The sequence below is a fragment of the Tupaia chinensis genome, unplaced genomic scaffold (assembly GCF_000334495.1).
Source record: "Tupaia chinensis unplaced genomic scaffold, TupChi_1.0 Scaffold149383_1, whole genome shotgun sequence".
NCBI lineage: Eukaryota > Metazoa > Chordata > Mammalia > Scandentia > Tupaiidae > Tupaia > Tupaia belangeri.
This window is the reverse complement of record NW_006209227.1, coordinates 378952-391870: the sequence shown is the minus strand read 5'-3', so window position 1 is coordinate 391870 and position 12919 is coordinate 378952. Positions and strand designations below refer to the sequence as shown.

Below are 12919 nucleotides of genomic sequence, written 5' to 3'. Positions count from 1 at the left end.
CTGCTGAACACTTAGCAGCTCCGAGTCAGCGGGCGACAGTCACGCCCTGCAGGTCCCAGCGTGTCCTTCTACCTGGCTGGGCCTGGGGAAAACGCCGAGCAGTGCTCAGACAGCCACGGACCTTACAGCGGCTCAGCCCAGTGACCGGCTGGTGACCGGCTCACGTCCAGCTCTCATGCTGCGTGCTTTCAGAGTGACGGCGATTATTCACGGAGCAGAGATGTGAGATGCAGCCGGTGACATGGCCTCCCATGGTGGTTGGCTGCTCAGGGGAAAATGCCTGGGGTGGCTGCAGTTGTTCCGGGTGGGCAGGGGCACAAGAGGACCCGAGGAGGACCCCCGCAGCCACCAGGGAAACTGATGGTGTCCAGGAGGGCAACGGAAGGTTACCTTGCACACACTGGCCCAAGGGTCTGGGATGCCAAGCGGTGGGGCAGTGGGAGGTGGGTGGGGAGGCAGCGGATCCAGTGAACAACTACCCGCAGCTCCTTTGACCTGTCCCAGACTAGTGCTGTCAGGGACGGTGGCCACAGGTGCGACTGGGCCCTTTAAACACGACTAGTGCAAGCCAAGCACTCAATTCCTATACGCATTTAATCAGTTGAAAATTTAAAAGATACTCAGTTCAATTACTGGAAGACTTTTAAGTATATGGGGAACAATTTGAGGATCTAAATATTTTTACCAGTGTAAATGTAATGGCATCTAAGTACAGATCAAGTATTTCTGATGAGAAATTTAATATCTGAAAGGGGCTGTTAAGTGTGAGTCTCACAGGATTCAAAGACTTGGCATACCAAGCAGAATGCAGAATGCCCCATTAATAATAATTTAGCTGTGATACTACGTTGGGTATATTGGGCTACATACATTATTAAAATGAGTCTTACCTGCTTCTTGTTGCTTTTGTCTAATGGAGCTACTAGAAAATGTAAAGCTAGGGACCAGTAGTTAGTGTAATGGCTATGTCGCTGTAGTCGACCGCTATGTAGTCGACCGCGGTTCGAGTCCCGGACCTGGTGGCTTAAAGTCACACCGGGCGTGTGTGCGTGCATGCCCGGGATCCCGAAAGGAGAGTGGAGGAGAGGGGATTGCGGCGTGGCTATCCCCCCTGGGGGGGTGATTTCTCGCTTTCTGTCTCTCTGTCTCTTTCTGTCTTTCTGGCGAGTGCACTCGCACTATAGCAAAAACCTCTCCAAAAAAAAAAAGAAGTAAAGATACATGTGTGCTTCCAGGGAACGCTCTCCTCTGGCCTCCATCCAGCCTGGCCCCTTGGGGCTGCCACATGCTGGTGAGACCAGATCAGGGGGCAGAAGCTGAAGGTGACACCCACGCCTGCCAGAGAGCAAGCGGCCGAGAGAGCTGCCCTGACAGCTAAGTCCTGGAGCAGGTAACAGACGTGACAGGTGGGTGGTCAGGTTGCGGTCAGGGTAACAACCCAGCACAATATTCCACTGCTAGAAGACCCCACTAAGCAAGTCAGGAAGAGAAGGAACTTGGGGCTACAAGGCAGACATCCCGTTTCTGCAACCAGGACTCAAAACGTGAGCTTGGGCCAGGACTGAGCTAAGCGCCCGACTGCTCCAGCTAAGTGCCAGCAGGACAGCAGTGAGCGTCCAGAGATGCGTGAAGTAGCTCCGTGCAGCTCCAGCCTCCAGGTCTCTGAAGTTCACTGCTCAGGGAACAAGGCAGGCCTGGGTCTGCATTTGTGGCCGGAGCCCCAGCTGGGAGGAAGCCACCCTTGCCAAGGCCCAGCCCCACTTCAGGCCTGAGCTACCCCTCTTCCTCCCGGTCTCCCCACAGTAGGGTCCCTGGTGCCCTGTGAGCCACGGCCCAGTGGGGCAGTCTCTGCCTCTGCTCCCAGTTACGCAGCCCTGGATAGAACGGAACCAGAGGGCCATGACTCTGGGCTGAAGGCATCAGGCAAGTCCGTGTGGAATCCTGGTCGTCCACCTGCCTTGGGCCACCTCTTCCTGACCGGCCACCCAAGTGGCAGGCCGCCCAGGCCAGATTCCAAGCAGTGCCCAATCCTTGATCCAGTCACACACAAAACCAGGTCAGAATAGGTCATGCAGCCCTCGGGTTCCTCTGCTCCTCAGCGCTGGCTGTGCGTCACACAAACAGGACAAAGTCCAGCCTCCTGACCACAGGGCATGAGCCCGGCAGCGGCACTCCGCTCCTTCCCGGCACCAACTGCTTTGGCAATCTTAGCCTTCCCCAGGAGGCTGCGTCCTTGTTCTGCCAAGGGCAGAATTGTTCAGATCACAGGTCTGGGGGCTCCGACCCTGGGCCTCTTTGAAGGTTTGCTTAAGTGTTTGATGTGACAACCTAGGGGTTCTTTGGGGCAGTAAGCTCTGGGGGAGGAAGGAAACTGCAGCGCAGGTATTCCGAAGGGCTCTCCGAGACTCGTTAAGGGTGCCTGGGCCGCAGTTAAACACGGTGTGTGTACACGTGGCTGTGCACCCAGATGAACGCTATCTTTATACAAACGCTCTTTCAATATTTACTTACGCTTTTCACCTATGTGTTTTCGAGTCCCAGCCAGCAGGGCTGTGGCGATGTCACCCAGGGCAGAGGATGGGAGACTTCCAGGGCCCAGACTGTTCCAGAAGCTTCCACCGTTTGCCTAGATCAAGATCTCCCAAGGGAGGGCCCCCACAAGAAACAGCATATGAAAATGAGGGGTGCGATACACACTTTCGTAAGAGGCCGGTGAGGTACTTTTTGGCTTTATTAGCTATAAACAATGATCAGTTCAAGCCGGAAGTGGCATGGTCACTGCCCTTTTAGAAAGATTAGTGCCCAAGAGCCCAGACTGTGGCCAGATGGAGGCCTCCGGGGACCTCTGGCCTAATCTGTGTGAGGCACCAACCTCACACAGGCCGACCCAGCCTTCGCAGCTCCTTAAGAGTCCTTCTGGGAAGAGACCTACCGTCGAGAGCATCTCTGCTGGTTCCAGCCTTTCTGTCTGCTAGAAAACAGTAAAGAGGCCATCTCTACGGGGACGGAGCTATGGCAGACACATCGCAGGAAGCTGAGATGGAACTCGACCCTGCTTATCCATTGGAAAGCAGAACCCAAATCTCAATAAACAAAGACCTGCTCTCAGGACCAGCAGTTGGCATAATGGCTACATTGCTGGATTCTCATGTAGTCAGCTGTGGTTCGAGCCCCAGACCCGGTGGCTTAAACTCATGCTGGGCGCATGTGTGTGCGTGCCCAAGATCCCAAGAGGAGAATGGAGGAGAAGGGATTGTGGCGTGGCCATCCCCCCAGGGGGCTGGAATATTTAAGAGAAGATATAATGAAATAAAGAAGTCAGGCTCTGAGAACTGCTATAAAGAAAACAATCATAGTAATAAAACGGAGATCACAGATTTGGAAGCTATTTGAGGAAGAAGCCAATCTGTGCAGGCAATATCTTAGAGGAGACCAGAGGATCAAAAAGAGCCAGAGTGTTGCTGAAAGGGACAAGATACATGTACGGCCCTAAACTAGGAAACTAGAGAAAATCGAGAATTCCCTTTTGGAAATAATAAATTTAACAAGATTATGAAATATCCAAGTGAGAATGTTGTGAGCTGTTGGATAAAAGATCTGGAGTTCAATGAACAGATCTGTGCTTGATATAGATGTCTGTGTGTCACTACCACATAGACTATTTAAAAACTTGGAGCAGGACGAGATAGTGAACATATGAGGAATGATACAGTCCAGAATTTAGTGATTAATTGTGGAAAAGAAGCAGTAGAAAGAGTTTGTCAAGTAACAGCCAGTAGAGAAAAGAAAACCATGAGAGATAAGGAATAGGAACGTTTCAAGAAGGAAGGAGTGAATGACTTTGAGAAAAGTTACCGTTAGTTAAAGTCTAAGACACAAGTAGAAAAAAAGAAATGTCATTGGATTAGTCCTGGTGAGTTTGAGGCCCTATTGAAGTCAGTTAGAGGATAAATTTAAGCTTCCGTTTCTAATAGAACAGAGGTCTGGATTCCTGCCTGACCTCCGTAAAACAACTTTCAGAAATCAGAGAGAGATGTAAAAAAAAAAAAAAAAAAAAAAAAAAAAAAGACCTGCTCTCTGCAATTAGTCCAAGAAATACTGATGGTAGTGAACAAATAATGTGCAGACCACCCTGGAGGCCAGAGGTGGCATAATCAAATGCCCGCCTGGGCCGGCTCCAGGCAGGCATCGTATGTGAGTGAAGTGCAGTGGGGGAAGCTATTTTTTTTTTTTTTTTTTTTTTTATGTAGAATCTCCCAAGTTTCAAATACTGGCAACAAGTACAAAAGGCTTTGTTAGTGTGTGTGTGTGTGTGTGTGTGCGCGTGTGTCAGAGGGGAGAGAGGGGAGAATTACAGCAAACTGAAGATGATGACATGCCTGATCTTCCATCCTGACCAGAGAGGGACAGAACTAGAGAGAAGAGGAGAAAAGTGAGAAGGCAAGCTGCCAGGTCCGGAACTCGAACCATAGTTGTCCATATGGGAGTCCAGCGTCCTTACCACCATGCCACCTGCCAGCCCCTAGTTTGTTTTTCTTAAAGACAGGGTGTCTAGGTTAGCCCAGGTTGGCCTGGAACTCACGATCTTCCTGCCTCTGCAGTTCAAGTAGCTGGGATTACAGGTGCAGGCTACCACATCCAACTTCAAATACAAGATGTTTTTAAACCTGGTAACGTCTTATTTATTATTTATTTGCCGGAGAGTATGTGCACTTTCCAGAGACAGAGAGACAGGCAGAGGGAGAGGGAGAAAGCACCCCAAATGGGGAATGGTCATGCCTCAATCCCTTCTCCATTTCTCCATCTGGTAGGGATTTGGGGCATGCACATGTGTCCAGCCTTTTTTCAAGTTGCTGTGGCTAGCTCCCAACTGCACAGCTGGTCATGTGGGATCTGGCTCCTTTAACCACTAGGCCATAGGACTGGCCCCAAAGCTTGTAACTTCTACCGTAGACAAATTCTTAACTTAAAAGGAAGTTCCCACCCTCAACTAAATTAGCAATCTTCCATTATATAAAGAAATTAATAGGAAAAATATAGCAGCTTCAAGATCAGTAAATCGATTAATCAAAATTCACCGAGTTCCTTCTCACGTGGACAAAGACCTACCAGGCCCATCTATTGATGAGACAGCTCTGCATCATTAAAATGATGCTGCTGCCAACCTACCCAAATGAAGATGTCACCCTGCTTGTCCTCACACTGTCCCCATGAAGCTGGGAAGGGACAGGGTGAGGCTCCCTATCATAGAGAAGAAACTGAGGCCCAGAGCAGGGAGGGCCCCTCCGTAACATCCTAGAGTCTCTCTAGGGGTATTGTATTCACAGTTTGGCACCAGGATCGAGAGAGCCGAAGTCGCTAGTGGGAGTCACGCAGCACCTGGCAGCCAGTCACAGGCACCACTGTGTCTGCGGAGCGAACCGAGCACGAGCGTGAGGACTTAGCCCCTGCTCGGCCAGGGTCTCCCACTAGGGAGAGTGGAGCTGCCTTTGCCATTTCAGACTTTGGCTCTCTCCAGGGACAGGCATGGAGAGAGGGGAGGCAGAGTTCCCTGCGAGTGAATGATGGCCTTCCCAGCCCTGCAGGGAACAGCTTCAATCCCATGTGACTCAGACCTAGAGGAAAGGATTCAAGAACCTCTGGCCTTTGTCTGCCTTGACCTTGGGCGAGGACCCGAGACCCAGAGCAAGCCCCCTGGCTGCCTGGTGTCAAGGGCAGCTCCCACACTCCGATCCTCCAAGGACTTGGCACAGAAAGTCAATGGCAATGTGAGGAAGAAAGAGGCCCTTCCTCCACACGGGGGTGAACAGCTGTCTCTGTCCTGACCGTGCAGCACGTGGGCTACCGTGGCTCTGGCCAACAGGCCCCTGGGGCAACAGCGTGCTCTTTATTCTGGTCTGCTGGGAGTCAAAGTACCAGGACACCTGACTCTCTGCACTGTGGCTTCTTCCTAGAACTTGACAAGAAGAAGAGATTGAAGGTGTCAGGATTGACATTTTGAGTGAACTAATTCTTCACTATATTACAAGAGGCCCACGTAATATTCAGCCACAGGAACCCCAGAATGCACACATGCACATTTCTAAGGCTGCCTGCGGGGCAGGTTAAAGCCACTGAGCTGGCAGCCCCCCTCTCGCAGTTGTGAAACAGAAGCCCCAGAGACAGTGACACATCCAAGGCCACACCCCAGATTGAATGACTTCTGACCCAGAGTTCTTTCCAGCTGCACACCCCATGGGACACCACAGCACTGCACAGTCTCAAAGCAGAGCCAGAGGTCCCCATGGCATAGAGAAACCAAGGCACGGAGAGGCACAAGAGCTTCAGCGCGACCCTGGAGCCAGCCGCTGTGAGGTCGGGAGCTGGGTCCCAGGCCACACATTTCCTAGGTTCTGCCTGCTTAGTGAGTCCCACTGCCTGAGAGACAACCGTGGATGTGGCCGTCCCCAGCAGTTGGGATCTTTGAAGTTCCCACCAGTCCAGGTCTTTGTGGAGACACGTGAGCACAGCAAGGAGCCGGGCATGGAGGGTTAGCGCCAGTGACAGCTCGAGGTTCCGGCCTTCATCTCAAGTCACCGGCAGGCTCAGCAGGAGCATGGATGACTCCATCGCAGGCTTTTGGTCCCTTTCCAAGGTCCTCACAGTCTCCATTGGGAAATATGGCCGTCAGGGCCAGCTCCTCCTCAGGGTCCTGGAAGTTATCTGGAACACAGGAGAAGGAATGGCCCAATGAGAAGAAGAGTCCATGAGTCAGTAAGCTAGGAATGGAAGGAAGGAAGTTGGCTCCCAGGGAATATCTACTTCACAAACTAAACAAGATACATATCAACCCCTAAAAAATGTGCATACCCTGTGACCCAGAAATTCCACTTCTAGGATTTTATCCTGAGGAAATAATTAGGAATCATTAGTGGAACCACTGCAGCCAACCTGCAACCAGCCTAAGATCAAAACCAACATGGAGGATGGCCCAGCAGGGGTAGGGGAAGAACCTGGCTACCTGGTGAGCTTTTTGGGAAAGAACCTGGCTACTTGGTGAGATCACTGAGCCCCTAACTGAAGTCAAGCAGACTGCAGCTCTGCACTGTTTTAGTGAGCTAGAGAATTCCCTTACCGTTGGCTAGTTTGAGTCATTGTTTCGTTACCTGTAACTGAAAGCATCATTATAAAGTCAATGTCCAACAAAAGGTCTGGGGGAGTGAATTCTGGCTTACACCACAGTGGGATTCAGGCATTAAAAATTAGATTGTATAACATCCCATAGAACTACACACACAGGAACCTGCAGTTAGCGTAATGGCTATGTCGCTGGTCTCCCATATAGTCGACCGCAGTTCGAGTCCTGGACCTGGTGGCTTAAACTCACACCAGGCGTGTGTGTGTGTGTGCCCAAGATCCCGAGAAGAGAATGGAGGAGAAGGGATTGTGGCGTGGCCATCCCCCTTGGGGGGTGATTTCTCGCTTTCTGTCTCTATGTCTCATTCACACACTAAAACTGGGAAAACCCAACTGAAACGTGGTTTCAATGTCGTATTGTCATATTGCACGATTGTTTTGCAAGAAACTGAGCAAAGTCTACATGGTATTTTCTGTGTGATTTTTTAGAACTGCATGTTAATCTCCAATGACCCCAAACGAACCAAAAACGATAAATGATGTTGGCACAGTTATTGCTGTGTCATGATGTTATTGAGGAAGGAAGCAGATTCCCAAACAGTGGGCATACATGTATGTAAGTGTACTCTCCGATATTTATGACATATACTCTATTAAGAGGCCATAAATCCCTTTTAATATATGTGCTTCTACATGAGATTTGTTATATACTGCAGACAGGATTATAATAGAAATGATAACATTTTTGTGATTAAACACTTCAAGAAACCATGTTTCTGCATGTGTCTACAGGTCACCATGTTTGCTCTGACTGGACGTTCTTCTCACTGCATTTTGCAGATTATATATATATGTTATATATATATATGTATTATGTATGTGTGAATTTATTAAAATTTCAATAGCGCAAGGAGAGAGAAAGAAAGAGACAGACAGACCAATAGAACACTCATCCCAAAATATTGATTGTGGTTACTTTTGGGAGATAGAATGAAATGGATTATTTTTCTTACTTCTTTGTATTTTTTTGAGCTTTCAACTACGAAAGGCAGTTTTTTTTCTTTTTTAGAGAGTTTTTTTGCTATAGTGTGCATGTGCTTGCTGGAGAGACAGAGAAGAGAGACAGAAAGTGTAAAATCTCCCCCCCAGGGGGATGGCCATGCCACAGTCCATTCTCCTCCATTCTCCTCTCTGGGTTTTGGGCATGCACATGTGCCTAGTGTGAGTTTTAAGCCACTGGGTCTGGGACTTTAACTGCAGTTGGCCATGTGGGAGTCCAGCCATGTAACCATTAACCATCTGCTGGTCCCATGGCAGAATTCTAAGACAGCTGTCAAGAATCTGGCGCCTTGAGTGTACTGAGCCTGTATAGCGTCCTCTTTGAGAGTGGGTGGGCTCTGTGGATATGACCGCATGGCCACTCCCTTGATAAAGTCCCTTATGTGACAAGGGTGATCGCTCGTTACTCTCATGAATACCTTACACTAGGAGAGGCTCCCTCTTGGTGGGCCTGAGAGAGTCCCCTGGTCACTGAAGGATAGTGAGGAGAGGGTGTAGGAGAGGAGGAGACTGCAGGGGCCCTTTTGCCCTGACTGCAGCCCTAGCTGACAGCCAGAAAGAGGCCAGGGACTGGACCAGTGCAGGGCACACAGCCAAGCAAGGCTCTGCAGTGCTGAAGCCATATGGATGTCCTGGGTTTGCACCCTGAGGTCTCCCTGTGCGCGCCAGGTTGTCTGCCTGTGCTCCTGGCTGGCTGAGACTGTGGCGAATCACAGATGACCCGCTCGGGCTCTCTTTCTCTCTAGAAGGAATAAATAGATAAACTTAAAAAGAAAAAAGTCAGGGACCTAACAAATACATATATGTGTGTGTGTGTGTGTGTGTATTTTTTTTTTTTGGAGAGGGTTTTTTGCTATGAGGGGTGTGCACTCACCAGAAAGACAGAGAGAGACAGAGAGACAGAAAGCCAGAAATCGCCCCACAGGGGGTGATGGCCACGCTGCAATCCCTTCTCCTCCATTCTCCTCTCGGATCTTGGGCACGCACGCACAAGCGCCTGGTGTGAGTTTAAGCCACTGGATCCGGGGCTCAAATCATGGTTGACTACATGGGAGTCCAGCGACATAGCCATTATAACAACTGCTGGTCTCACACACTGCTTTAAGTTGCTAAGTTTGTGGCAGTTTGTTACACACCACAGAAGGCTGACACATCAACTGATTTTTCTTTTTAATTTGCCAGAGGGTACATGTACTTGCCAGAGACAGAGACAGACAGACAGAAAGCAGCCCCATGCATCACAGTCACACCTCCGTCCCTTCTCTTCCATCTCTTCCTCCTTCCAGGATTTAGGGCACTCAGGGACATGCCCAGTGTTTTTTGGTTTCATTTTAAGAGATTTTTGCTATAGGGTACATGCGTGCGCCAGAGAGACAAAAAGCAAGAAATCACCCGCCCCGGGGAAGATGACCACGCTGCAATCCCTTCTCCTCCATTCTCCTCTCAGGATATTGGGCACACATGCACATATACCTGGTGTGAGTTTCAAGCCCCCAGGTCCAGGACTTGAACTGTGGTCCACTACATGAGAGTCTAATGTCTCAACCACTATGACACCGCTGGGCCCATGGTGTGTTTTTCAAGTTGATGAGTCCAGGACTCAAACTGCATAGTCAGCTATGTGGGATCCATTTGCCTTAATCACCATAGTACAGGTTGGCAGCCTTAAAGACAATTTTTTTAAGTTTTTGCTATAGGGTACATGCAGTTGCCAGAGACAGAGTGACAGAGAGAGAGAAAGAGAGAGAGAAAGAAAGTGAGAAATCACCCCCACAGGGGGATGGCCATGCTGCAGTCCCTTCTCCTCCATGATTTTGGGCACGCACATGCACCTGGTATGATGTTCAAGCTGCCAGGTTGAGACTCAGGCTGCGGAGTGGGCTATGTGGGATCAGCCACCTTAAATGCCAGCCACCTGCTGGTCCCAATTTTTTAAAAATAAGGAACATAATAAAAGTTGATCGTTTTCCCTTTTATCTTTTTTTAATTTGGTATAGGAGGAGCGCACTCACCCGAGACAGAGCCTGGCCACTCCACAACACTTTCTCCTCTTGCAGTTTTGGGCAGAGGAGTGCACACACATGCCCAGTGTGTTTTTAAAGCCCCCTCTGGGACTCAAACTGCACAGTCAGCCATGTGGGATCTGGCTGACCCAACCACCATGCCATGGGCTGGCCTAGAGGTTGATTTTAAATGTCTGCCCTTGTCAGAGCTATATTTGCAGTAGCTTTCGGGTGGGGCGTGCCCACTCAGCAGCTGTGCCCTGCTCCCCAAGGACTTCCTGTCCACCTAGGGCAGCCTCAGCACCTAGGCCTGTCTTTCCCTGTTCTCCTCACTCCCATTCAGTAGCCTGAAGGGTCCCCTGGAAATGGCTCAGCTTAAATTCCCTCCTCTCCGTTCTCCCTGCCTAGGTTGGGTCTAGGCCCTCCACACCCCCTCTCAGGACTCCTGCGGTCTTCTCCCAGCTGGACCCTGTCTCTGGTCTCCCCCTGCACCTCGCTACACACCCCCTGGCCTCCACACTCTGGTCAGAATTCACCAGTGCCTCATGACTGCCGAAGGACTCGTGTCAGGCCCCCTGTGGCCCCAGCACTGCTCTTCGGCCTCAGCCCTCCTCTTTTTTCTCTGTACCTCACTCCCAGGACACTCCTGAGCGTGGTCCCTTTCCGGAGCGAGACACAGTGCTGTCAAGCCTCTTGCAGGTGGTCCCTCTCTCCTCTCTCTTCTCCACTTCTCTCTTCCCATTTCTGTCTAGGGAAATCCCTCCCCACTCTCAGGATCCTCAGGTGAGACTGACTGCATTTGGCCCCAAACACCAGACTATGTGGATGGTGACCCCTGGGTTACAACCCTCCCCACACTCCTTCATTAGGCAGGGAGTTTGGGGGCAAGAGCCCCATCTGACCACACTGTGTGCCCACTGCCTGGAGGTACCAGTGCCTTGCATTGCTCACTCGGTGCCTGGCACATTGTGGATGCTGGTTCTCTGTCCCTAAGATCCCACGTCCCTGTGGCCACTCCCATAATCCCATGTACTGGCCCTCAGGGTGTAAGAGGTCCAGCGGGAGAAGCACTCACCCTGAGCTGGGCCACTGGACAAGGTGGCATCTTGGTTCTTTCTCCGGCTCCAGGCACTCCAGGAAAAGCAGGCCAGCAGTCCCGGAAGTCCCTGTCTCTCCCAGGCTCCTTCCTCTAGCAAGAACACAAAGCCCAGAGACAGAGGTTCAGCTGCTTTCTGCTTTGCAAGGTTGAGAGATTTTTCTGTTTAGCAAAACAAGAGCTTCAACAGTCAACTGCCCTAATTTCAGTTCTCTGCTTAAAAAAAGAAAAAAAAAAAAAGATTCTGGGGCCAACAGGTGGCATGGTAGTTAAGACGCTGGATTCTGACATGGCCGACTGCAGTTCGAGTCCTAGACCTGGTGGCTTGAAAATCATACCAGGTGCATGTGCATGCATGCCCCAAATCCTGAAAGAAAGGAGGAGGGATTGTGGCATGACCATCCACCTCATAAGGTGATCTCTCACTTTCCCTCTCTCCGTCTCTCTCTAGGGAGCGCATGAGCTCCATGGCAAAAATAAAATAAAATAAAATAATAAATAAATAAATCTGATCTGCAAAAGTAGATGGGCTTTTGCACTTTAATACCCTCAAATAATTGTTTTATCTATATTATTACAGAAATTCTATGATATAAGGAATGACAGTACCAAGTGGCATGAAATTAGTTATGTAGCACCAAAGAGAATACTCAAAGAGCAGTAATCTCTCCCTGACCTCTAGTTCAGACTATTTAACAGAAACACATTTCACCTTTTCTGATAATCACAGAAAATCAACACGAACTAAGTTCTAACCAAGCCTTCCGGCAGGCACAAGGGAAACCCTCATTCATGTTTACTCGCGGTCTATTTACTCCTCCTTTACACCAGTTCTAAAAAGGACTGGACCCTTAGTTTTGCGACCCGAAGGCAGCCGGATTAGACAACATGAACTGGGTAAAAGGGCACTGTCAAAAGACAAGCAACCCAGAAAAGGACGGGTCACGAGGCAGCGAGGGAGTGATGGGAAAACCGAAACGCCAGCCGCAAGCACGCAAACCGCCTAGTGATACAGAGCCATCGGTTTAAGGGTAATATTAGGGGACTTCAAAAAGTTCATTGGAAAAGTGGACTTAACATGGAAGCTTATTTTGGCGCCAAAAGAAAATGAACCCCATACACCGTTTTTATTGTAACACACATTTTCTTTTTTTTGAGAGGTTTTTTTCACTATAGGGCGTGTGCGCTCGCCAGACAGACAGAGAGAGACATAGAGACAGAAAGCGAGAAATCACCCCCCAGGGGGGATGGTCACGCCGCAATCCCTTCTCCTCCATTCTCCTCTCGGGATCTTGGGCACGCATGCACACGCGCCTGGCGTGAGTTTTAAGCCACCAGGTCCAGGACGCGAACCGCGGTCGACTACGTGGGAGTCCAGCGACATAGCCATTACGCTAACTGCTGGTTCCCAGTGGGGAGTTTTGAATGGAGTAAGATCTCAGAAATTATATGTTGATTTCAACAGTTGTACACTTCATTTTATATTATGCCAACTGCTGGTTCCTCATATATGTTTTTTTTTTTTGAGAGATTTTCACTGTAGGGCGCGTGCGCTCGCCAGACAGACAGAGAGAGACATAGAGACAGAAAGCGAGAAATCACCCCCCAGTGGGGATGGTCACGCCGCAATCCCTTCTCCTCCATT

General features: G+C 49.9%; 1 long non-coding RNA gene across 5 annotated transcripts in view; it reads right to left on the bottom strand.

Annotated features, from left to right (window-relative positions):
* Positions 1-4838: 4838 nt before the first annotated feature.
* LOC102494410 (uncharacterized) overlaps positions 4839-12919 on the bottom strand; it is a 14074-nt gene continuing 5993 nt past the window's right edge. For 4 of the 5 annotated variants that reach the window (XR_003548352.1, XR_001369901.2, XR_337733.3 and 1 more), the window contains 2 exons: positions 11254-11367; positions 4839-6702 (listed from right to left, as the gene is read on the bottom strand). This is a non-coding gene — a long non-coding RNA (uncharacterized LOC102494410). Of the gene's footprint in view, positions 6703-11253; positions 11368-11986; positions 12455-12919 lie in introns of those variants that run through there. The other variant, XR_337734.3, reaches the window with a different exon arrangement.